This window comes from Sander vitreus, chromosome 6, assembly GCF_031162955.1.
Source record: "Sander vitreus isolate 19-12246 chromosome 6, sanVit1, whole genome shotgun sequence".
Taxonomy (NCBI): Eukaryota; Metazoa; Chordata; class Actinopteri; order Perciformes; family Percidae; genus Sander; species Sander vitreus.
Window position 1 is genome coordinate 11579245 of NC_135860.1, and position 27623 is coordinate 11606867.

At 41.4% G+C, this 27623-nt stretch overlaps 1 protein-coding gene across 3 annotated transcripts in view; it reads right to left on the reverse strand.

Moving 5' to 3' along the window:
• grik5 (glutamate receptor, ionotropic, kainate 5) overlaps positions 1–22598 on the reverse strand; it is a 74869-nt gene extending 52271 nt beyond the window's left edge. For all 3 annotated transcript variants that reach the window (XR_013502109.1, XR_013502110.1, XM_078252525.1), the window contains exon 1: positions 22481–22598. The gene's annotated coding sequence lies outside the window, so the exon portion shown is untranslated. The remainder of the gene's footprint in view (positions 1–22480) is intronic.
• Between the last annotated feature and the right edge of the window lie 5025 nt (positions 22599–27623).

A 27623-nucleotide genomic window follows, 5' to 3' on the forward strand; every position in this document is an offset into this window, starting at 1 on the left:
GTCTGGCAATGCTCCAGTACTGACATGAGAGCCAGAAATGGGTTCAAATCAGGCCTGTGTCACATTACTCTCTCTTCACATTTTAGCTTCAATGTACTGTCCCCCCCAAAAAATACTAATAAAATGCCAAAGTGAAGTCCACTGCATACTCCTTTCAAATGTCAGATGTCAAAAGCCCCTTGAGTACGACCTTAAAAATCAAAATAAAGGTTGAAACAAGCATTATCTAAGGACGTTATCTGCCCTTATCTAGGGACCCCATCCAGCCTGCCTAGCCTTTAATTATTAATGTTAGCATGGGCGACAGAAAGAAATGGCAGGTTTTTACCTAGACGACAAAACCTTTCATTATCTCTTTCTTTCTTTTGGTCTGTGTTCCTAATTCCATTTCTCTTTCTCTTTTTTTTTCCTCCTCCCCCTTTCTCTGCTTCTCTCAAGTCAATTCGGTTCAGTTCAAAGGGTCTTTATTAGCGTGACCAGCCCTGTGGCGAAGTGCCGGCTCACTGAGAGGGAACGCTATGATGGAACATCAGCAAACCACAGGAATCTCAGCACCGCTACGTAGACACACTCATCAGGTGAAGGACAATCAACATAGAGATGAGAAAATCTGTGTGTGTGTGTGTGTGTGTGTGTGTGTGTGTGTGTGTGTGTGTGTGTGTGTGTGTGTGTGTGTGTGTGTGTGTGTGTGTTATAATCCAGGCTTATGTATATTTAGCAGATCACATTATTTTATTAAGCATATACAAAAGGTAAATATGACAACGCTCTCGCCCACACAAGTCTAGCTTGCTTTGACAAGCAGGTATATTGTGTGTTCCATGCATTAGTCATGTCTGCAAATGAGGACAAATCCAGAGCACGCCAAGCAGCTACTACAGAGAGAGAGAAAGAAGGTAGTGATTGGCTGGACTCATTGACTGTAGGAGAACAGAGGATTAGCATCTTTGACATCACTTTATGGTGTCTGATGGGAGGTTTTAAACCCTGAAATTGGATGAATTGCCATCAGATACCAAAGCCAGAAATTCCTAATTTTGGCAATGGCCCAGAGGCTCTGTGGAGCTGACATGGTTTAAGCAGGTAACAACCACCACACCGGAGTGCAGTAGCTTGGTAGACCTACTTCAATTTAAATCTTAATAGTCCCTTAATGGAACAATCATTTTCAAAATCACCACCAATAAACCCACTAGATAAAGTGCAATTATCTATTGAGACTGACTTACTGTATACTCACTTTGATTTCCAAATAGGAGTTCAATAAGGAGGCATCCTTATGTGGTATTCAAGCTAGAGGTGTTGAAATTAATCAAATAATCAATGCATCGAATCGTGGACATGGACAATGTTGCATCTTTAATCAGCCGGGCCATAATCGATTATTTCTGTTTAAATTTAATGTATGCCTAACAACCTTTCTGTTTACATATTCGGTTATGTTTCGCACATTTTGTAAATCAATGCAATGTCCTATTGAGGGTTTATTGCATCTGTCTTTCTGAAAAATTAAAACATGCTCATTGATTGTTTGTTTTATACGTTCATTATCATAACTGTTTCTTCCTCATCCTTCCTTATGTTTATCTTTGCCTCTTTTTATGCCTTGATCCTCTGTGGTGCCATTGTTACAGCTATGTCTCGACTGGAGATTGACAAGTCCATTTATAGCTCGCCACTCCATCAGCCTCAGTCTATCAGGCTGGTAACCTTTAAAGGAATAGTTTGATGTTTTGGGAAACAACTTGTCATTTATACATTTTAGTTTGTGTATGGGCACAAGGTACACAAACAAGATACAATGTCTTAATTACTGGGCTTTAAAGGTGCTGGTAGGCGTAATGTTGAACTTTAGACTGAGCCTGGCTAGCCGTTACTTCCAGTCTTTATCCTAAGGATTACCACAGGCCAGCTGTGGCAAACAGAAGTTTATAATACACGTTTTGGGTAACACTTTACAATAAGGTACACAAAAAAGTAGGAAGTTAATGATTAACGAATGAGGAATGAATGAGTAATGAATGGTTAGTCAATGATTAGTTACTGATTGACTGTGATTCAAGCACAAATGATTATTTACTTTTAAACAGACTGGTAGTTACTGTTTTTTGAATGAGTAACGAATGGTTAGTTAATGATTAGTTACTGATTGACTGTGATTCAAGCACTGATTAGTTACTGTTAAACAGACTGGTAGTTACTGTTAAATGAATGAGAAACTACTGGTTAGTCAATGATTAGTTACTGATAAACAGACTGTGTGTGTGTTACTGTATTAATGAATCATTAGGAAATCTGTTAATGGGATTTATAGTAATAAAAAGAATAGACATGATACAGGATGATTCTCATAATATATTTTAATAATGATATTCACAAAACATTAACATTGACAAACATGGTATATTCTGTAGCATTGACATTGTTGAAGGCTTAAAGGCAATTGTATGCTGCTGCAGGGCATGCTTTAATCCTGCCACCCTGGGTTTCGTGCGCTGTTGAGCGGTAGTTAAAGACCAAAGAAGGATTGATCCTTAGTTAGCTGCTACTTATTAACAAATGATTACCTAACCATTATTTACCTGAAGCATTGTGCGTACCTGCAAATAAAGTGATGCATCATACTGAGTGGTTAATCATTAATGAATGATAAATTAAGCATTCACCACCATTAGTTAAGCATTGTGCGTACCTGGAGATAAAGTGATATGTCATACTGAGTGGTTAATCATTAACAAATGATTAGTTAAGCATTCACTACCATTAGTTAAGCATTTTGCGTACCTGGAGACAGTGAGATATCATACTGAGTGGTTAATCATTAACGAATGATTAGTTAAGCATTCACTACCATTGGTACTGAGTGGTGGTTAATCATTAACGAATGATTAGTTAAGCATTCACTACCATTGGTACTGAGTGGTGGTTAATCATTAACGAATGATTAGTTAAGCATTCACTACCATTGGTACTGAGTGGTGGTTAATCAACCACCACTCTGCCCTGCAGCAGCAAGGCAATTGCCTTTAAGCCTTCAACAATGTCAATGCTACAGAATATACCTTGTTTGTCAATGTTAATGTTTTGTGAATATCATTATTAAAATATATTATGAGAATCATCCTGTATCATGTCTATTCTTTTTATTACTATAAATCCCATTAACAGATTTCCTAATGATTCATTAATACAGTAACACACACACAGTCTGTTTATCAGTAACTAATCATTGACTAACCAGTAGTTCCTCATTCGTTACTCATTCATTTAACAGTAACTACCAGTCTGTTTAACAGTAACTAATCATTAGTGCTTGAATCACAGTCAATCAGTAACTAATCATTAACTAACCATTCGTTACTCATTCATTCCTCATTCGTTTGTCATTCGTTAGTCATTAACTACCTACTTTTTTGTGTACCTTAAAGTGTTACCACGTTTTGTTCAGCAAGATAATCTTCACAAATGAACACCACTATTTTTGAAGCGTAAATGCAATCAGCATAAGTAAAAAGCCAACTTTAGGCTTTACGGAAACACGTCACAGTCGCATGACTTTAACGTCACCACCACTCAGCTTTTAATTTGTAATTTGATTTTGAGCACCTGTTCTACAAAAGCCTTTCCTCTTAGCGTGACTTTAGCGTTTTGACCACTCATGGTACAAGACGACCGTCATGTGCTGCATAATCTCTGTTACCTTCCTCAGTGACCATATGCTGGATAGTATGGCAGCTCGTTTGAATCTTCACTTGGTAATGAGCACATACCATTCACATAATAGCCTAATGAGCACAACAAAGGGCGAACGCAGCTACACACTCTTGCACACACACACACACACACACACACACACATATAGGCACTGCTGTCAAACATGTCATGAATCACATGTGCACATACACAAACCCAGGTGGTCCCACATCCTCATTGTGCCTCACGCCACCTTACCTATTAGAAAACCAATCATATTCTGCACCTGGGCCTATCAACTGTACAGCTTTGGAGCAATGCTAGAAATTAGACTTGCTTTCCTGCAATCTGCTTATTTCTTGTCCTACAAATGTTCCATTTGTCATAGAAGGAAAATCATAAATACTGCTGGAAAGCCTGAGCAGCATTTGGTAGATTGTTTATATATTGGAATAAATGGTTTGTGTCAGGCAGGTACATGTTGTGTGTGTGTGTGTGTGTGTGTGTGTGTGTGTGTGTGTGTGTGTGTGTGTGTGTGTGTGTGTGTGTGTGTGTGTGTGTGTGTGTAATAGAGAGAGGCTAAACAGGGCAGAGAAAGAGCACACAGTTTATGTGCTTTCAGAGAACAAATACTGATACCAAACCTCTGTAAACTCATAAATGGTAACAAAGGAGTTTGTTAACAAAGGTCAAAGTGCTCAACACCCTGACTGTGTTGTCACATATAGAGGTAGAAGAGTTGACTGATTCAAACATTATGGCAAATACTGGGGTCAACACAATAACATGAACTATATAGTATTATAAAACTATTGGGTCTACAACAGAACAGCTTCACAAAGGTAGCTATTGCAGAGCTTTTGAACTAAATTCTAAATGTCTTTATTATCAAGCTATGCTATGTGCTAGCAATCTAACATTAGGGAATATTATCTGAACTTTACATATAGCTGTGGCTTAGTCTGATCAAAGTTAAGGGGAAGTAGAGTCTGAGACGTGCTAAAATGGACACTCAAAGAACGCTAAACCCTCATGTTTATGTAACAATATGGCCTTTGCTCTGGTGCCACCCTCAAGCCAAATTATAACTCCCCTCCCCCTACTCTTCCCCCACTATTTTGTTGTCTGGTTCATAATAAGTGTTTACAACCTCATATAATTCAATACTAGTAGGGCTGTAATTTTTTTTTATTTCAAATTCAAATTACCATTCAGTTGTGGGTAAATATTGGATCTGGAATGATTTGTGTGTATAAGTGCAACAGGCCGTGCCTTCTACCCCAGCAGGGAGCTCTACTAAAATGAACTCTTTTTTTGTGTTTAACGCCTCCATTTCCTTTGTGCATTGCATTGGGAATATAGTACATCACATGGATGTATTAATAAGAATTTAATAATGCGTTCACTAATGGTGCCCCATTCATTCCAGTTAATGTTAGCTAACTGAGCACATTTGCCAAAAAAACAACTCCACTGGTCTAGCTGGCTGACTTCCTGTTGGCTCCCCACACACATTAATGGGATAAAATAATTAAATCAAAATGCTCTTCTAGATTTTTCAAATGTTACTGGACCGAATTGATTAAATTGGTAATACAAAGTCATTTCGGGAGGGGGGGGGTGTGATACTCAGAAAAATGTACTCACCATTTATATTGTATGGAATAGGGACACAGCTTGAGTCTTGCTTCACTCTTACTGAACAAACAGATCATTCTCAAACCACTGTAAATATTAAAGTCTGACTAAATCCAAACATGTGACATGCAATTAAGTGTGCCTATGTCTTGTTGACACAGCTGACTGCAGCCCTCTAATTATCCTGGGATGTAAATATTGTATAATTCCATATTGAGCTACGCTGGGGTAGCACATCCGCTACTAAATACTGCTGATAAGAGATACACACTGACGCCTCAGTCTGTAGCCGCACCCCGTGCCTCACCATTCACCTGTCTCTCATCATGCATGATCATCATAACTCCCACACACACAAACACACACACACACACACACACATATACACACCCACACACACACACACACACACACACACACACACACACGCACACACACACACATACACACCACCCAGTGTGTGTGCCATCATAATCACTTTCACACCACAGAGGGACAGAGAGAGGGAAGAGAAGCAGAGAGAAACAGTGGCAGAGTGATTAGCTTGACATCACATATACTAATGGTGTGATAGAGGAAGGAGCGGCCAAGTATAAGAGAAAAATGAAGAACAGGTGAGGGACAGCGAATGAGAACAAACCTAATAAGACTGTGAGATAAAGCCAGTCACAGAACAGTAGCATATAAATGAGAAGGAAAAAAAGAGATGGGCAGTCGGAGATGGGATGTGGAGACATGGTGAAGGCACACAGTGAAAATCAACACTTTCATTTTTATTTGAAAGAGAGAGGCGAAAGAGAGCGAAGAATTCCTTAATGGTCGAGGAAAAAAGAGCGATAGATAGAACATGCCTGGAGGATATCACTATATTTATACTCTACTATCTCTCCATTATTTATTTATTTCTCTCCCTTTCTCCCCTGCTCTCTTTGACAGGCCTGATTTTTAATAACATGCATATCTTTGTTCTTCTTGATTAAGGGATAGAAATTGGGAGGACGGTGCCGCAGGGGCCAGTGAAGACCACACTCCTGCTGGATGGAGGACAAATCCCCCTCCTTTCTTTCCTTCCAACAATCCATCCTTTTCCACACTCCTTCACAACATGCCTCCACCCTTCCTCCCCACCCTGCCTATTTTCATCCTATCATCAGATTTCCCTCTTGCTTTTCTCAATCTTGACTTCTCTCCCCTGTCTCATCCTGGGCAGCTTCCTCCTTTTGCCCCTTCCTAACTCCCTCTCTCCTTCGTTCCACCGTCTACACAACCCTCATCTTCATCTCATCAACCACTCTGCATCCACTATCATTTACATACTCTATTCCACACCTCTGTGTATTCATTTTATGGGAATACCTCGCAACCTGAAGTTGATCCTTCTGTATTGGAGCTGGTTAATTAACAACAGGATATTAATAACAGTATTTTTTTCAGGTTAATCAAAATATATATTCAAGATCACGTATAAAACAAATTCATGCCCAGCAATTGCAATCCAGCAATGGTCCAAAGAGGACCATTTATCTCCCAGTCTCTTCTCTAGTAACTAATTATTATCTATTACATGTCAGAGTTATTCAGGAACTCATTAACAATTTGTTAATCATCGGGTCGTTCCTTAGTAACTACTCGTTTTTGTGTACCATATTGTAAAGCGTTATGGATCATTTCAAATGCCTACATCTTTAACAAAGAAAAAAAAATAAGCTTTTTGTGCACTTGATCACTTTGCAATATTAGATGTCACTCATTGTAAAAGAGCTGGATAAAAAATTTGAAGAAAAAACATTTTTCCCTACTCCACCTCCCTTCTCTTCTCCTCCCTCTCCTCTACTCCTCCGGCTCATCCTGCTGGTAACAACCCAATCCTCCAGCCTCCCTGGAAAAATAACATGACAGCCGTCAGCACCTCTGTGCAGCGTGGCCTTTGCGCTGGGAGTCCGTAAGGATGCGTTAAGGCCTGTGTATCTGCAAAGAGGTGTCACTGCACATGTGGTTCAGTCAAGTGTGCAGGAGTTGTAAGCTACAGTACATTTGACGCTTTTTGGCTGATTTGACTTTTAACTCAACCACTTAAATTTGCCAGCTATAGTCACCTGTTACATTCCAAAATAAAACTTTAATTAAAAACATGTAATCACATTGTTAAATTACTGTATATTGAATATATTATTATGGATGGAACAGTTCAGAAAGTACCCAAATGCTGCTTACATGTAATAATCAGTAATGCAATCCAATAATATAATAACATAACTTTCAGAAAGGAGAAAATTTGGATAATGACTTTTTTATCAGATTATTTTGATTTCGATAGTATTGGCTTTGGGTGGTTGGAACTTACTGTCAGTCGTTTAGTGACTATTTCTTGGTTAGAAAGTGGTTCCAATGAAAACTGTTCACTAAAGTCTGTGGATCATCCAGAGTAATTGGAACACTTTGCTGCTGAATTTTTTAAAGCTATTATTTTATTGCTGCAAAATCAAAAATCTGATTCCCCAACACAGCATTAGGGAGGAGGCAGTAATGTCAGGAGCAGATATCTTGGGAGATCAAACTATCTGAATGGCTAGATACCACCAGAAGAAAGTGAAAATGATTCACCACAGCAACCAAACCCAGACAGGACTCTGCCTGACACCGGCTTTTATTTTATTGGTCCAATAAAGCTTGAACATTGCACCGTTGCCTGCAATCAGCTGCTGTAACTAAATATGTGGGAGCGTGTGTGTGGGTGTATCAATGCATTTGTCTTCTATGAATGAGTAGACTTGTGTGTCTACAAAATGTATGTCTCTCTGCCATATAACATTTAACGCGTCACACCACCCATTGTTGCAAATTTCTAACTACCATGATGATCTCTCACTATCACTCCTTTCTTTTTACCATTTTGTGCTATCTGTCTCACAGTGACGCATTTTTCTCTTCCCCCCCTTAAGCCTGTAATGCACGCGCGTATACACACACACGCCGCACACACACACACACGCACGCACACACACACACACACACACACACACACACACACACACACAGATTGCAGATGTGCTGACACAAGGATATTCTTCCTTTCGCATGAGCCTTCTCCACTAAGCTTCTGGTCAGGACAGAACATCTACACACCCATAACAGCTTAAAGATCTCATTCTCATTCTCTGAACTCAATAACTACACAAACGCATGTGCACAGAAACAAATAAACACATACACAGTAACGCATGTGCTTCAATTTTTTTTCCATCATCCTTCACCTTCACTGGAAGCCTCTGTTTTCCACCACAACACTTGCTAATAGTCTCCTTCCCCACCTCGCTCCTGGAACAAAGGTGAAGGGCACAGAAAAGAGCAGATGAGGGAGGGAAAGAGAGGGAGACTATAATGGTGATGTTTTTCAATTGGGTTGATTTATGGCTGGCTGTTACCATTATTTTACCATTTACTCCAGCGTGCTGGAGGAACCAGGCTGGACAGCTCAAGCCGGAGGGGGGACAGAGAGCAGAAGAGGGAAAAGGCAAACACCAGAGCCACAGGAAACATACAGTATAGGACGGACACAATGAAGAAGAATGCAGCCAGTCTTTTAGGATGAAGACAACCAGGGTGGCGAAAGATAGGAGAGAATGAAGGAATAAAATGAGTGAGTGTGAGAAAGATAAAGAGAGGCAGAGGGGGCTTAATGAATGTAAAGGCAATAACAATGAGGTGAGGTAAATTGTCCATTAACTCAAGAGTTTCTCATGCGTGTGTGTTGCCTCACCATAACATTCCAATTTAGCAGGTTACACTCGGATGCTTCCTGGCCAGAGACATGCAAAGCGTCTTTAGGATACCGAGTTAAACTAAAGTGAGACAAAAGAGAGTGATTGAGGTTGAGAGTATGATAGAGGAGAGAAAGGAAAAGGTAGGAGAGTAAGACAGATAGAGCAAGATGGAGGAAATGTAGTGGTGAAGGAGAAATAAGGGGAGAAGATAAAGAGGAGAGGAAATACTGTAAGTTGAGAAAGAGAGCAATAGGGGAAGAATGGATAATTCAGCTGGAAAGGAGGAAATTCACAGGGGGAGGGAGATACTATTAGTTCTTCAGATACAGAGGGAGATAGCCACTGCAGGGGGACAGGATCAAGATTTCAATACAGAGCCGAAAGAAACAGAGAGCACCGCATTATCACACAGCAAGTAACACAATTCTTACTTTCGACAGCCCGAACAGACTTGAACAAAAAAACAAAGAGTGAGCCTGGGCAGCCATGATGCTCAACAAATGACAACAATTTGGTGGCAGAAGGGGGCAAACTGGATGGGAGGTTAATCTGTTTTAATTGGTCAGTGCAATCACAGTATGCGACGAGGAAGATAATGACGGGAGGGACAAAGTGACTTCTTACTCTGATGCAGCCTAACTGGCTAAATTGAGTCTGTCACATCAATGTCATTAAAGTGATTCAACAATGGTTATCAAATGTCACATGTCAATTAATTTTTAATGAGTTGAACAAGTGTGCAGCAAAAGATAAGATAAGACCTCATACTACAGAATATTTGCACACCGCAGCGCAGTGATGGCAGGAATTTGGCAGCGTTTCTAAACCGCAAACCAAATATAAGGGGACACCTGTCATTAGCACTTACAATGAGTGAATTTGGGGTCTAAGTAGCTTGTAGTGATGTGCCAGGAGTAGCCACACACACTCCTTTCCTCACACATTTATTTGGCTGCGGTGGCCTGAGCAGTTTTGACAGATGTCAAGTTGAAATGTTGAAACACGTTGAGGAATTATTAACAGTTCAAAGGCCTCTCCATTCATCAAATCAGCCAAGACTGTTAATATGTGTGTTTATGAATGCACGTGTGTGTGCCCATTGGTGTGTGTGTGTGTGTGTGTGTGTGTGTGTGTGTGTGTGTCTGCATACAGGTGGTAAATCTGTGTACGTGTTTGGATGTTGCCAATGTGTGTAGGAAAGGAAGACAGACAGACACACACAGCATAAAAAGGATTAGCTCACTATTATGGAGGAGCTCACACAGCTTACACAGTATGCTGGTATATGTATTACTTGTTGATGGAAATAATACAAAATAATTATAAAAAAAATAAAAACTATTATGAAGGAGCTGTCAGATGCCTATAAGACAAAAACACATTTACCCTCCCGTCTCCCTTTAACCGATGTTGTTTAATCTCCACCCAGATCCGCCTCAGAAAGACAGGCTGTTACTGATTCCTCTGATGCTTTCAGATGAATCCTATGCTCTGACATGTATTCAGTTAGCAAGAAACAAAACTTAAAGTGCACACCCTATAACACTGAAGGAAATGCAGTGAAAACTGTGTGATGTGGGGGAGGGTCGGTTATGCAGAGGGTTATTCATAACCAGCAGCCTGCCATACTGGAGGCTATCAAACTCCAGCGAGTGTATTAGAAGTTCACCAGGCAGGGTTTCTAATCACACCAGCGCTGCACAGGGCTGCATGGGCTCATAAGGTGCTGGTTCATACTGGATTCTCAGCCTTGAGGGAGCACTGGGTTAATATTCCAAGTGCCTATAGATGAGTTATGATTTGGAGTGGAAGTGCAGGAAAAGTTATGTAATTTGCGTTATCGTTATCAGCAATAATAGACATTATCATCAGTTTGATTCCAGCAACTAAGAAATGGGAAACCTATCCCTACAAAATGGCATTATAGTGAAACTCTAAAGATGATTGGTTTTCTTAATAAATTTCTTAATAATAGTATCATTAAGTAGTTGAAAACATAATTGCTAGGTTATATTGAAATACTGAGCAATGAATAGATAATACAGTAGATGATCATACGTCTACACGGTGCACTTTGGGAATTTTCTTTTTAATTAGTGCCTCCATTCTTTCTCATCAGTTCATGCACGATTAGACGAATACTTGGGTTAAAATGATAAATACTATCGGATGAACTTGCAGCACTTCTCAGTGCAGTAAATGATCGTGGCCCCAGTTCTCTTCATCAACATGGCCTGTTGGTCTTTAATGAGCCTCACACCTTCGGCTCTGCTTTGCTCGAAAGCAAACATTGCTCATGTTTATTCATGATATGCCAATATCTGCCACTTCAAAAGATTGTCCGGTTGGCACTTTCAAGAGAGTTGCTCTCTTCCTTTCACTCTTCCTCTCTCTCTCTCTCTCTCTTCCTGAGTTACAGTAGCTCTCCTTTGGCCCAGCCTGCTGTACCTGTGTCCCTGCCAGGACCTGAGCTTTATTTACCGTAAAGCTTTCACACAGATAAACACAGCAACTCAGCAGCTGCCGTGCAGGCACCTACACACACACACACACACACACACACACACACACACACAAACACATGCAGACACAAGCACACTCTCAGATTTTGGCTTATGATCAGAGCAAAACAAAATACGGCTGTTCTGGGCTCGCTTGTTTGTTTGATTCCTGTCTTCCTTGTCAATTGTTCTCGCTCACCACACCTTCCTCATTTTTCTTCTTTTGATTGCTTTCCTTACATCTTCAATCTTCTGTTCGCTGTACCTTCATGTTCTCGTGAGAAAGCAGTGGCCTGAGCTGGAGAAGGTGGTCGGAGGAGAAAGTGGAGGATAGGGAGAGAGTTAGTCCGCCCCTTCCTCTCTTTATTAGCATATTTCTGAATATGGCTCTTAAAATGGAATATTGTATGACAGTGTTTTAATATCAAAGCCTTAGTGGGAGAGTAGGTTGCTGTTGTAATGGCTTGGTCTCTCGTGAAAAGAGCCCTATGTTTTTTATCTGCTTCACAGCAACACTGAGTGAGATGGATACATGGCCGCAGCAAGGAGGATGGCCCACAGGTAAGCATTAAGGTGTGTGACACACACACACACACACACACACACACACACACACACACACACACACACACACACACACACACACACACAATGGTACATTGATCTCTGTAGCAGCATGGCTCGACAGGCCTGATTGCCAAATGAAAACAAAGGCTGCATGTACAGTGCTGACACACACCATCAGTCACAGATAGCCTGCGGTCACAATGATTACCTGCTGTATGTAAATCCATTGAGCAATAAGGCAGGTTATCTCCTTATGAGACGTTGTTGTTATTATTGTGGACAGGATATCACCGGAAAGTGCCACCGGCCGACTGCTCGCTACTGATTATGTCCCATTGAGACTAGATGGCGAAATTGGAAAATGGTGTTATCAGGGGCTGAGGTTACACAAATCTTCAGGCAGTGCAAATGATAGCTGTGCAAATTGTCGGAGTGGTCAAAGGTCTGACATTGTCAGGTAAACACTGGGAAAACATAACTACTAATTAGCTACCTGGGGTGTATTTTCAATAGGATACAATAAGATTACAAGCCCCAACATCTTATTTTCTCATGTATTATGCAGATTATTCCTAGTAGTACAGTTAAATCTGCTGTATATAATGTGAAACGGGTCGTTTGAAGTTCTGACACAGAGAATAATCACATGACTCTGCAGGTCCCCTCTCATTGTTTTGGCTGTACTGTTTTGGTTCACTCTCACTGCTCTCATCAGCGTTGTTTCCAAAAGCAGCACACAGCTGTTTTCAGCAAAAAGACATTAAGACCCTGTTTACTCGACAACGCTCGTGGGTGAAAACGACAAACTATTTTATCAGATGTGCCTTTCGTTTAGACGGTGACGGCGTTTTCGGGGCTTAAAAACGCTAAAAAGTGAAACCACCCTCCAGAGCGGAAATCTTAAAAACGCTCCACCGTCGCGTTCCTGTCTGAAGGGTAAAAACGCAAAAGTCTGCTCAGATCTGCTCACGGTGGCTCTCATCGCATACGCGTTTACTTCACAGGCATGGGCCAGTACAGGAAAATAACAACAAACATGTCTGATTATTTCCATACGTCACAACACGTTTCAACAACAGCCTCTATTGTTGTGGTGGCTGGCAACCCACCCCATATTTCGTTACATAAATCAAAATATAGAGTGATTACTTGGTCCAGATGGCTTTCAGCTTTGATGATATCTGACTTGTACAGATAGCGTCTTTCTCGTGTGGATATGACGTTCCTCCAGGTACAGGATACTGCTGAAGAAATTCGGTCCATATTTCTATATATTTTGACTGGCAGGACTCCCAGTCCACGCCCTGTTGTGCCTTTGTGGCTTTGTAATCTAAGGTCGTTTGGAGCAATAACTCCACCTCCTCGTCTGTCCAGACAAAATTGTCAGCTTTTGTCGCTATGTTTTGGTTTCACGCTACTAGGGAGAGAAGTAGAAGGAAGGTTCTACGCAGGCGCGCGGACTTGGTGGTGTTGTGTGGCAGTGCTTCACACTACCACCTAGCCGCCTGGTGTGCATACTACATCGAATTTCACACACTTTTTCAGATCGTTTCCATCTAAACATAGCCTAAAACCCTACTGTATGATACAAAGAGACAAAGGTAGCGACAAGTTGGTGGACATAGTGGAGCATTACAAATTGGTGGAGAGCAAAAACAGAGCTGAAAGAAGAGTGACAATAGGACTTTCATTCATCAGGTGGCCAGATTATTTAAACATACGGCCCAATGGCCAGAACAGGCCCGCCAAAGGGTCCAATCCGGCCCAATGGATGACTTTGCAGAGTTTGAAAATTTCAGAGAAGTCATTAATTCCAATTTTTCAATTAAATGCACTGCTATTCCTATTAATTAACTGGGGGTCGTGTGGTCCTAATAAGAGTAGCAGGCTATATGCTGGATACTGGCTATTATAGATCCCACATGCTTACGTAAAGGAAACCAGCAGGAGCCACCGGTGAAAAATAAGGTGAAAAGTGGACACAGAGTGTCAGGTTTTCCAAGAAAGATCAACCAGTTCCTAATTCTTCACAGAGGTAAACAGGAAGCCAGTGTGCCTGGTGTGCTCACAGCACCTTTCAGTGCTCAATAAATATAATCTTCGGTGGTTATACGCAACACATTGTATGAGGCGGTAATATGTCAGTAGTATGTTTAGAGCTTGTTTCTGCCATTAAATCAAATTAAAGTCAATATAGCACCTGGTATATAATACCTACAATCTATTCCTAATCCACAATTTGCTCACTAATACCCAATGCTTAACATCTTTAATCAAGCCTCTTCTAAGTAAGACACACAATATGTTGTGTCCCACATTATCCTACTGACTTTTACTTTCTACTACAGATCTGCAATAGCAGCGCTGAGGCAGTCTGCAGGTATTAATAGGCTAGTATCACCTGTGTAGATCAGCAGAGTATTTTACTTTCAGATCAAAGAAAGTCTCATGAGCAGGCTGAAATCATCTGTGCCTTTCAGCATGATAATACGCAATACATTGATTCCTGCACACACCAGCGCTAACTGTGACAACGGCAGAATGCACAGATAATTCATCATGTATGGAATTCAAAGGAATCATAAACACACACGGGCAGCACAATACGGCTCTTGATAAATCACTCATCTTGACACAGACGGAAAAGACACCCACGCAACATTTATATTGCACATACAGTACAAGCATGGCATGCATAAACATGGCATATGCATGCACACCCAGGTTACATCAGATGTGTATGTATAAACAGACATACAATACGCTTATGCTCACACATACAAAAGCAGTAATAAAAAAAGCAGTTAATCATGTACATATAGTATTTTGTTTTCATGTGACTATAACATTTCTGGGTTTGGTGAAAGTAAAAAATCGCCACAGCATGCACAGAGAAAAGCACAAGATAAATTACTCGAGCTTTAGACTTTGATTCCTGAGCAAGTAAATAAATCAGGACAAGTTGAAATAACCACTGGTCAAACACATCTGTGGATTATATCAAGTACCACTGAAGCAGAGCCCCTTGGATGATGTGCTGCTATTGTTTAGCTTAAGTGAGGCATGAATGTATCGCCCTCAGGAAGGTGTCAAACCGTTTAAAGACTTACTTTGCTGTAGCAAAGCATTTTTACTTTATGTCACGCACACCTCCATATGAGCTTAACTACAGGCAACACTTCCTTCCCTGGGTGTCTGAATTCACATTATATACACAGGTTACCAGTTTACATGTGGGTTCATCTGAAAGTTATAATCCAAAAAGGCAATGACACAGATAATATTGTACTATTTCGTGACATTTCTGTATATGTGGTTGCAGTAGGGGGCAGTGGTGGGGGGGGTTGTCATCGCATTCAAGTTTTGACTCAATGAAAAAAAAATGCTGCCATATTTTCCAAATCCATCACACGTTAGTGGAAATCTAAAGCCCATAAAATCACAAATGAGTTAATTAATCACATCTGTGGTATTGTTTTTAATGCAGTTATAATGATATGATATGAGCCCATTTGGAGTATGTTTCATTGAGTCAATTAAATATTCAGCAGTTTAAAATCAGGCAGTAGCCCATAATCAACTGCGCATCAACATTTGGACCAAGGCAGCTGAGCTGGAACTGACTCGCATGTTAATGCTTCTGATTGGCGGAGCTGATAACAGGCTCTTGACTCACAATCCCAAAACACCATTGTAGTGGAGACAATGAGACACCGGCCAAAACATTGAGGTGGTGATGCAATTTGGCTTAGACTATAAAAACACGAAGCACAGGTGGCATATTTAGCATTTAACACACTAAATTTAGCTTTATTAAACATCAGGTCAAGCAGTAGACTTGACTTGGCTGGACCAAGATAAGTGCAGAAGTTCTTATAACTTTAGTTTCATGAGCAAAGCTAGAGTGCATAAGAAAGGAGGTGAAGTTACCTTTATGTTTAATAATTGTATCCAGTGTAATGACTTACGAAAAAAAATGTGCCCCTTTTGAATATGTTGCTCCTCAGTGGAATTCCTCATGTCAAACTGCATCCGTAAACACATGCCACCTGAATACAGTGCAAAGTTTTTGGTCAACATCTACATGCCCCCACTAGCACAGCTTATGGGAAACAACAAAATATCTTACCATAATTATTTCAACAACACACAGATTTATATAGCCATATCACCATATGACTAGGATCCCATACAAGCACTGAGTCTGAATTGTCTTTGGACCCAAAGAACAACGATTAAAAGTATGCGCAAACCTCTAATCACTAGCGTTAAAGTGCTCATATTATGTTTTTTGGCTTTTCCCCTTTCCTTTATTGTGTTATATATCTTTTTGTGCCCGTTAATAGGTTTACAAAGTGAAAAAGCCCAAAGTCCACCCCAAAGGGACTTACCATCTCCAACAGAAAACACTGTTCACAAACTGCTCCAAACAGCTCTATTGTAGTCCAGCCTTTACTTACGTGATGAACGTGCGTCACTTTGTAACACAAGTTATAATGCTCGCCTAGCTGCTAGCGTGGCACGCCCTCATACTCTGAGGGAATCTTAAATTGTATTGTTGTTGTTCTTTACAAATAGACTTGCCTTACCTGGATGTACTATATATACTACAGTGTTTATTAAGGGTTGCTGGAAAAACCTGAGTGGATGACTAATTGAAGATATAAAAGTCCCCAATGGGTGACAACATTGCAAATTGAATTAACATTTTACTGATTATTTAACAGAGAATGATGCATCTGCTGACGTCCATCCAGCTAGGGAACATCATAAATAAGGACGATTTAACACCAAACTATTTTGATAATGATTTAAGAGAAAAAAACTCTCAGGTAGGTGATTTCAACATCCTAGAATGTACATTGTACATTTGAGTATAACTTACTAAGAAAATGCTGCATCATGTTTGTAGATATCAAGTTGAGGTCATGAGATGAGCTGGGAACCAGACATTTTGCATGGACATCCCTGGACTAGTGAGGTGAAATCTTTATTTCTTATGAATAATTTATGTTATATTCTACAAAACTGATTACAGGGTAATAATCATGACAGCGCGTGAGGGCGCGAGGGCGTACATGGGTGGTCCTCAACTACACTAGTATTTTAACAGCGTTATTTTGTCCAAGTACATTAAAGGAAATATGTGGAAATTCTGTTATCCAGGTCCACTGTGGAGTTTTGCCAAGTCTAGCAGAGCTGAGCCGAGTCCTACGTATATTAATTATCGGCTTCAGAGAGAGACCGGTACCTATGGATATCATGATGAGTGCCATTATTACACTGTCAGGCAAACTGCCGCTCAGCAGGATCCACAGTAAAATATTAAAATGTAAAATAGACTCACTAGACCAAGGCTGACATTGCTGTTACCTGAATGACTTTTGAACAATTTTTCACACAAAAGCAATTATGTAGAATTGCACCAGAGTGGATGAACAGTACAAGACTGCTTGCAGAGTGCTTCAGCTCACACTGAAATAAAATATGTTGCCCTTCTACTCTAGTGACACTGTCTAAATATAGGGGTTTCAAACATCTTCACTAAAAGGCTCCCCAAACAGACACACATATAATTTAAAATCAATATCATTTACAACTGTTTATACTGCGTTGACTAACGATGATGAGATATCTGTTCACAACAGTAGCTCCAATAATATGCCCTCGCTATCCTATCTTAAAATAAAATAACAGTGAAATTAAACCATTTTTTCTTATTTTGCAGCAGGACCCCCACAGGCCTCCTCAGGGGTCTGCAGACACGTTTGATCAGTGATTGCAGTATGACATCCCTGCTGAGACTCCATTTTCCAGCTACTGGCTTGCCTGCTTAGTAACTGATAAGATTTAAAGGTGTGCTCTTTCACTCTGAAATTCATTTCTGATCTCCTGATACATGGACTGACACCATTTGACAGGTAAATATGGTTATTACCCGTGAGGGAAGATTTGTGAGTGTGAAATATTTATAAACACTGTAGTAAAATACACCTATATTTTGAAAAAAAAACTTTGCAAAGTTGAGAAAAACAATTGTGAGTATACACAAAGTTTAGCAGCCAAACTATTGACTCTGGGCTAATTAGGAGTTTTCTATTCTGTTTTAATTATGTTATCATGTAATTTAATGTTAATTCTGTCTACTAACTAGTTTCCCCTTGTGGTGCAATGGAGGCTGCATTTCATTGAATACAACAATTAAATGAGGCAAGCTGGACCGCAGCTGAAGCTTAAAACATGATGAGCACAGTGACATAAGCAAACCCTCTGGTAAGAATCAAGAAATTGACATAAACTTAATAGGCAGTCATGCCACCATGAAAACAACACGCAACACTACCCAGAATGCCTTTCGCCAGCCTTGCAATATTCCTTTGGGGACATGTCCTGAAATGACCTTGAATCAAGCCCTTCAGCCTTGCCACCTTTGACACTCACACAAGGCAGCGGCAATCTAGCGGTAAGACATTATAGCTGTGACTTTTGAGCCTTCGCCAGCCAGGTGATTAGGACATCCCGGGTCAGAACTGATCACCTGAGCCTCAGACCGTATTACAATTACACTGACAAAATACTGCCCTTTCCTACTAAGTGTCACTGCCCCCTTTAGTGTTTTCCTGGGTGTATCTGCTGAAGCACTAAATAACTAGAAATACACAAAGTGGTTACAGTAACAGTACACATATACAAACAATCATGCTTCCACCTGGTTCACACACATTATACACATTGCTTTTATCTTCTTGCAATCCAATCTTAATGACTCCATTAACTGAGAGGCCATTAGCGGCATTCACTTTATGACCATCCAAACAGCCCAGCCGGGAGCACATTACAAAAAAGGGCATGTGTGTCCTAATGTCCATTTCTTGTCATTCTTCTCTCTCTCACACACACACACACACACACACACACACACACACACACACACACACACACACACACACACACACACACACACACACACACAATCTTTCCCCCCAAGGTCAGCTAGCCTGAAGCAAGCAGGAGTGAACAAACGACTAACCAAACAGGGTCATTTTTTGTGCTCCATTAGGCAATGAGGAGCAAACGGTTTAGTGCAGGCTGCAGTGCCTCGCGCTGGTGGTCAAGCGGCGGAGGATTGAAGGCAGAAGAAACTGAAGTGCTGCTCAGTGTTAGAAGAGATCTCATATCCCAAATTAGCCTGGCTCTCTTTGGAGCAGTGGCTGTCTGAGACACTTCAGGGGTGAACAACCACGCAAGAGGTATCATGGGGCATGATAGCAAAAGCCAGAAATCACAGAAAATGATGGATTCAGCGTTGATAACAATTATCTATTCCTGCGATAACACAATATAATTGTACCTTTTTGAGAAGAGTGAAGCATTCCCTGCTACATTACAGCACAGTTAAAGAAATAACAGCTGCTGACCACCTTTGAAAAAAGAACAGCTGTTCCCACCAAAGAACTATAAAATGATTGATGATGTAGACAATGTGGAAATGTGTTTGTGCATAAACAGTAAGTGGAGAATCATCAAGGAACGATATCATCAATTGGAACCAGAAAATAAAAATCTACATCAGCGTTTAGCAAATCTAACCCTGAGGGATGATGGGATCACTGATCTGAAAGGAACTAGTACGAACAGGGGCAATGGGAAGCTCTGAAACCCAACGCAAAAGATTATTTTATGAACCGTGTGCATTTCTGCCACAATTTAGACCAAGTCGAGTGAAATGATTGGTGCATACTCTACCAAGACAATATACTGCTGTTGTGAAAAGCACTTAAAAAAGGGGACACAAACACACAACGAATGACACAAACACACAACTGATAATTTGGCACATCATCTCCATATTGCCTTTCTGTTTCTGCATGTCTGCACTCGCTGAGCAGAGTGCATGTGATTCAACATGGATGCTTCTTGACTGAAGCTGTACTGGTTCTATCCAGTGACTCATACAGTTATTTTGTTACTATGAGGCTCAGCTGGGGAGGGCCTGGGGTCAAAGTTCATTTGATGTCACTGAAGCAAATACACTCCATGACATGTACATGAAACCTCCACTAGATGACAAATGTGCTGCACCGGAACAGTAACTGAAATGAATGGTTGCCAACTTTCAGTAGTTTGGGGCTGTTTTAAGCTGCATCTTTGTGCTGTGTGTCATATTTCATTGATTTTGTTTTGTGCCCTCTGCTCTGGTTTGTTATGCGTTACTCTTGTATACCATCACATGCTAGATGCATCTTTTCTATTTCCTGCTCCAAGCTAATCTTTAGCTCTGCAGCCAAATGGTTGCTACTGCTGAGAGGAGAGTAGAAATACTTCAGATACTTCCTATCTCGTAGGAGGGGGTTTGAGCCCAGCCCAACCCTGATATTAGCTCACTACTCTGGGAGCAGTGGGTTTAAGATGGTTGTACTTTACTTCCGCTGAGCAGGACTGGACAGCGTTTTCTGCTGCCTGCTTGTTTTTCCCCCTCTCCAGAGGGGTGTGAGACCATTTATCAGCTACCACAAGAACACGTATCGATGTGCAACACAGCCTGGGAATTCAGCTTTTATTACACTTTAAACTGCAAGGTCAACTTGGCAGGAATCTGTGTCAAAGCTGTCAAGCGTGGAAACATGAAACAAATAGCCCACGCAGAGGAAGCAGTGTAAAGCATTGAGATAAGGGGCAGATGTCTCACTATTAGAGCCTTACTTTATGTTTACACATGTGGAATCAGGTAATATACTGAGGTTTCAATGTGCTTGTTTTTAGTCCCTTTTGGAGCTGACAGCGCAACATTAACAACTGGAGAAAGTCACAATTTATGCCACATGATTGAACATAATGACAACATCCATCAATGTGAGGAGAAAACCTGGGCTAACATTATTTTTGACTCAGCATCCTTTTGTTTATGGTCACGTCATATTAAAAGTCACACCATGTCTTTCCAGTTCCACTCAGCTGCAAAGCAGAGAAGCCATGTTGTGAAGCCTAGGCCCTTGAGACAGTGTAATGTAGTCAGTACTGTCATGCCTTTCATGCCATCATATGCCAATCCTCCTCTCTTCTCTGGGTTTTGTGACAGTGACAAAGGGGATCGGCAGCAGTGTGTTATCAGTGTGCAGCTGCAGTAATCGTATTATTTAGTAATCTTAATTCTGAGAGGCTGACCAACAGTGTGAACAGAGCGGGGCCTTGCTAAGCCCATCAGAGGGCTTCCATGGAGCAGAGGTCTTTTCCTGCTCCGCGGCCCCTCTAGACCCTCACACTCCCTTTTCACTCTGTTTCTCACCCTCCCTCCTCTTTGTGTCCTCCTCTCTGTTGCTTTCTGTCTCACACTCTCCTGTCTCATTCGCCTTGTGCTCTTGTTCTTCAATCTACAGAATGTTTTTCATTCTCTCTCTTTATCTCTTGCTTTTTTCCTTCCTTTTTTTCCACCCTCCCCATCTTTCTGTCTCTTTAACGCTCTGAGCTGGGAGTTTGTGTAATGGCGTTATTCACAGTTCATTGGTCTGTTTGAAGGGACTATCTTGATTGAGCGTCTCCCGGTGCAGGGCCTGGTGACTGTGGGAGTGTATAAAGATGTGGATGTGTCTGCGGAGATAGATGGGCTTAGTAATGTGCAGGACATTGCAAAGGCTGGGTCTCAGTATACGGTTGAATCCAAGGCAACACATAAAAAGATAGATAAAAGGAGGTTGAAATTATATGCAGCCGGGGTGTAATGCTCAGAGCATTAGATGTGAAATGGGGGCAACAAAGAACTAGTCAGGGCATCAGAGTTATTCTCATTAGCTGGTTCACCCTCTTCAGTTTTAGCCCCTTTCCATCTCACCCTAATGAATGCAAGTACACTGACACAGAACCAAAAAAACGCTCTGACAAGCAAAAATACTCAACACTAATTAGTTCAAATTAACCTCAGGACCAATATGTAGGCATGCACACAAACACACACACACACACACACACACACACACACACACACACACACACACACACACACACACACACACACACACACACACACAGAGAGAGAAAGGCACCACCTCCCCTCTTTCTGACACTACTGTGATGCTGTTGTAAGCTTGGCTTTAAGATCAAAATACACACACACACACACACACACACACACACGCTCAAATTGCCTGGAGCAGAGGAAGCACAGGAAAGCAAATCCTCTATGAAGACACCATAAAACCAACAGAAAGATGGGCCATGTCCAAGTTTCTGCATACATGAGCTGAATATACGCTAATGACATGCAGAGTACATGTGAACACATACATACACACACATAGAAAGAGAGAGAGTCCTACTTACAGAATGAATCAGATGGTATCAGAAGCGTTGTCCCATATTATCGCTGTAGTAGTGATTCAACACAGGCATTGAGATCTGAGACCACAGGGTTTTAGCACTTCAGCCAAAGGGGGTTGTGGGGGGGACGCCGTGGAGGAGTCAGAGGGGTTCACACTGTGTCATTGGGGGTGAGGACATATAGAAGGAATCTGGAGGATTCCAGTGTTTATACTCAGATGAAGAAAATAATCCCTTTAGAGCAAGTCATGAAAAATCAACAATTGATGGAAGGAGAGGTTCAATTCTGTGTACAAAGAAAATGAGGGATTGATTGGGCCGGTGTTTTTCTTCTTTCTATCTCTTACTTTAAGAAAAAAAGTGAGAAAAAATAACAACAGCCCATCTTGACAAATGAGAAAAGGAAAGGGTGAAAAATTAGTCAATCAAAATGGGACTCCACCTTTCCTTTTATGCTGTCTTTTTTTGCTTTCCTCTGTCTGCTCACCTCTTGTTTTTCTCTGGGTTGCGGAGGGCCTATGAGCAGAGGAACGCCGGCATCAGAAAACCAATCACCTCGCCAGACGACGAGAGAACATAAAGGAGTAAATGACAAGCAGATGAAGGGGAGGATTTCCGACACCTGCTCTCTCCCTCTGTTTCTCTGCCTGCCTCCCTCTCTCTCTGTCTCTCTCTGTCTCTCTCTCTCTCTCTCTCCAACCTGTATTTCCTTTCTAGTGAAGCCCCCTCCCTTCCCAGTCTGATTTTAGTCCATGGGCTTGTCACAGTACTGACTGAGGTGGATGCAAATTAAGTGAGATTCTCCAGAAGCTACAAAGACAGGGATGCTCCTCTTCTTTCTTCCTGTCTCTGCTTTCTTTCCTTTTCTCTGTCTCTTCCTCACTCACTGCATAGAATGACAATGAATCGCACGCTGTCTACTGTGCCTGACACTTGGAATAGGCTGTGTACCTGTCTGTCTGTCTGTCTGTCTGTCTGTCTGTCTGTCTGTCTATCTTACCAGCCTCAGAGCTCGTCTGTCAGTATAGCTGTCTGTTAACCGGGCCATCTTTCAGTCTGTCTTCCTGCCAAACACTAAGATACAGACCAGGCAGGTGCAGGGGGGACATAACCCTCCTCTCCTGCTCAAGTGCCCCCCCTGGTGTGAATCCTGACCCCTCCCCTGCACATTGTGCTAACTACCCTCCGATACGGCACAGGCGAATTAGAAAGAGACTCTAAGTCTTCAAGAGGATTTCGAACAATCCCAGTTAATTCTCAATTTTTCTTTTCTTGCTTCCTCTTCTTCTTTCTCTCTCTACCGGTTTCCTTCTATTTTTCCCCTTCTCCTCTCCTCAGTGCCAGTCTCCTTGCTTGTTATCTATTCTGGACAGTCTGGCCCTCCTATCTCTCCGTCACTGAGGGAGAATGAAGAAGAATGGTGCTGCTTCATAATGTATTTCTCCGCAATGAGTGAGAAAGATGGTGAAAAAGAAAAAAGGGAAAAATGTGGGAAAAAGGGAGGTTGTTGTTGTTGTTGTTTTTTAATAATGGTTCCTTCAAAAAAAAGCCCTCCTACCCCACAACAAATCAGAACCTCTCGAGGGGGGATTTTCAATTACTCGCTTTTGCCCACAAGCCAATCTGGAAAAGTAGCCCATCTCTGAGGTGTGCAGGAAAGTGTCGTAATCTTGATAGGATATCCGGAGGATAAATTCAGAAATGTCCAAGAGCTCCATACCATTGCTCAAGCATCACTGCAGCCTATTTCATTTCAGATAAAGTCAATTGTATGCTCAACAGGTTGATTGGTTTGCTGTTAGTTAACTCCTCTGAGGCATGTCACCATCTGCTTTTCTCTACTTCCTGTAGATGGCTTCTGGTATCTCAGTCTAGCTTGTCCGTCCTCAACTCTGCATGTGGGGTCTTTGCTGGGATGGTTCGAGCTGATGGCTGGAGATGGTGGAGGCGGTTAGGTGTGGAAAGCTAGTCGCTGGAGGGTGGATGTTGGCTTCCATGCTGCCCATTTGGTGTCCATCTCTGCAAGGCTTCAGATCTGGAAGGAGAGGAAGAAGAGAGGCAAAGTAGAGAGGAGAGAGAGTGAGTGCATGAAAAGGTTAGCATGGTGACATTTGTGTCACTCTGCCTTATCACGTACGTCATTCTCCTCCTCGTCACACTCCACCCTGCCTGTCGTCCTGCTGTCTATTCCGTCCTTGTCACTCTTCCTCCGACTTTGCTGCTTGTTGGCTCCTTCCTCCTCTCCACTCACTCTATCATTTGATCCTTTCACTCTCTCCCAAACAAGCTAATCTTCAAACACTCTCCCCCATCACATCTCTCTTCTATTCCCTATATCCAATCTTATATCTACACCTAGCCTGCTTTCTTTCAATCATTTCTCCGGTTTTTTTCTTCAATTCCAAGTTAGCTGTCCAACACATTTCACAGTATCCAAGATGCATGTGATGGAGCACACTGAAGGCCGGAGCAAGACCTCTGACTGGTGAATGTGCCTGAGGCAGCTGGAGGACTGCAGTCCAGGCTCAAAGCATTGGTCAGGTCAAATATTCATACTTGATGGGTGTAGACAGCCTGGTGTAAGTTGTCATTCTTATTCAAAATTCAAACTAGCATTTGTACTTTGGAAAACATAAAATATTTGATCTGTTAGGATGTAAAAGAATAAAAAAATTGCGTTGTAGAAGTGCAATAGGATGTGCCTTGTAATCCAGTGGGGTCATTCCTAAAACACACTGTCCCTGGGACGCCTGGGTAGCTCACCTGGTTGAGCATGTGCCCCATGTACAGAGGCTCAGTCCTTACCGCAGTGGCTGTGGGTTTGATTCCGCCCCATGGCCCTTTACTGCATGTCAATCCCCCTCTTTCTATCCTATAATGTCTTCAGCTGTCCTGTCAATTAAAAGCCTAAAATGCACAAAAAAATCTTTAAAAAACAACACTGTCCCTCTGTTCCACTGCAAGCCGTGCTGCCCTCAGTGAACTTTTGTTGAGAGGGACATGAGAGTGGTGCTGAATGGATAATCATGACATAATCTCAGAGGTAATTGGAGGAAGCATTTTGGATTCCACACCATAGATGGAGAAATGGCCCAAAATGATAGGGCTGTTTGCAAACTTTGTAAAATGCAACTGCCTTATACTAGCACTAGCTTGTCACTCAAGTGAGGGAGCTGAGGCACCTCAAATGAAAAGTATGGAACAAAAAAGAGTTATTTCTACAATGTATTTAAGGCAACATGTCTTGCATTCTAACAAATTATATATCAGTTAGAATTTGTTCAAACTACTTAAAAAAAAAAGTGAAAGCCCCTGTATAGACTAGCATCGAACTAATAGGAAAGTAGTAATAATCAGTAACTCAGGTTTTGGTAAAATACAAGATACAGTGATCATGGTTTGGAACATTTTGTTACTATAAAAGCAATTGGACTTGTTCGAGGTAAAACTGTGCTTTTGAGTTTTACTATTCATACTTTTTCTTTTAGGTTTTAGGGCAAATGCAAATAATACAATCTCTTAAATTAATCATCGAGCCGCACTGTTGTTTGAGAAATGTTATTCTACATATTAATAAACAGAAGAATAAAGAAGTATAAAGAATGTCCTCACAAAGAAAAGGAACAAATGTCTGAACTGAACAGATTTTAGATTTAAGGAGTAACACATCTTTTTAAACTGTAAGATTTTCAGGCAGCATTTGAGACTTCTGACAGGTCTTAAAGTTGGCATGTGATTGTGCTCTCTTGCATTTAATGCAAGCAAATAAAGATTAGTGCCTTTTGGGAGTCTGATCCGATTTTGTTTACACTTTGATCAACTTTTCATCTCCATGATGCATAATGTCACATTTGTGTACCTAAGGCACCGAACCCTCAACCGCTCGGGGCGCCATCCTGTGAGGCAGCCCCGTCACTCTGAATTCTCTGCAATTGATGCATGTATATAGGTAATGTTTGCATGTATGCATGTATTTCGGGCCTGTTTGTGTGTAATGTGTAATAACGGAGTGAAACTGAATGTCCCCCTCGCGGAGGTATGTCTTCTTCTTCTTCTTCTCTTATATTGTGCAAAGACATATCCCTTCAAACTAACAATATCCCAGGCAGACAGGTATGCAGATTACACTTGGCAAAACTAATGTTGGCCTGAGCTTAGACAGACTTGGATGCCTGTTGACTTTTTTTTCATTTCCTAATAAATCATATCGCCTTTTGTTAAATACATTGCCTAAATGTGAAAGTAGCAGCAAAATGTCAAATCCTAACTACCCAACAGGTAGTTTCGCCTCTGTTACTATGCAACAGTTTGCACCTGTTGAATATACAAAAGTAATTTTGAATTCTAATTAAAAAGCTCACAGCTGCATGATGAATACCTTCCTAATTCAGAACAGCACAGAGACAGCATGCATTGCTTTAAATGTAGCCAGGAACTTAGAGCAATGCAGTGACAATATTGCCTCTTTTAACAGAACAAAATGCAATCATTAAATAGGTTTAGTGACTTCTTCCTTTTTCCAGAGTCTAGTGAGGTGATGGTCCATTTAAAATGAAAAATTAGAGGCCATTCAGTGTATCAGCTGCAATCAATACTGCTGTGTGGATAGATGTGACCCTCCTGTGACACCCATATCCTCTTAGGACCATTTAGGATGAGACCATGTTTGTGTGTGTGTGTGTGTGTTGGCTCACTGGTTAGGTTAGTGCTCAGTGTCTGCATGTGTGTGTGTGTGTGTGTGTGTGTGTGTGTGTGTGTGTGTGTGTGTGTGTGTGTGTGTGTGTAAAAGATGTAGGTGGGTGTGAATTGGTGTGCAGAAGGTAGATCAGCAAGGAGCAAAGACAAAGGTGCGTGTCAAACGAGTGACAGCGTGTGCCTGCCTGTGTGTATGTGTGTGTGTGTGTGTGTGCGTGTACATGTCACAGCTGTCACGCCTGAAGCAATTAAACACATTGATCTACTTCATAACCTTATGTTCCACCAATCCCACACACCGAGACTGAACACACACCTCTGCCTCTCGGCATTGTGTCACAGATGAGCAAACATGAAACACTATAAAAATTATTGACACAAAAAAAGTAATCCTTTCTCTCTCACACACACACACACACACACACACACACACACACACACACACACACAC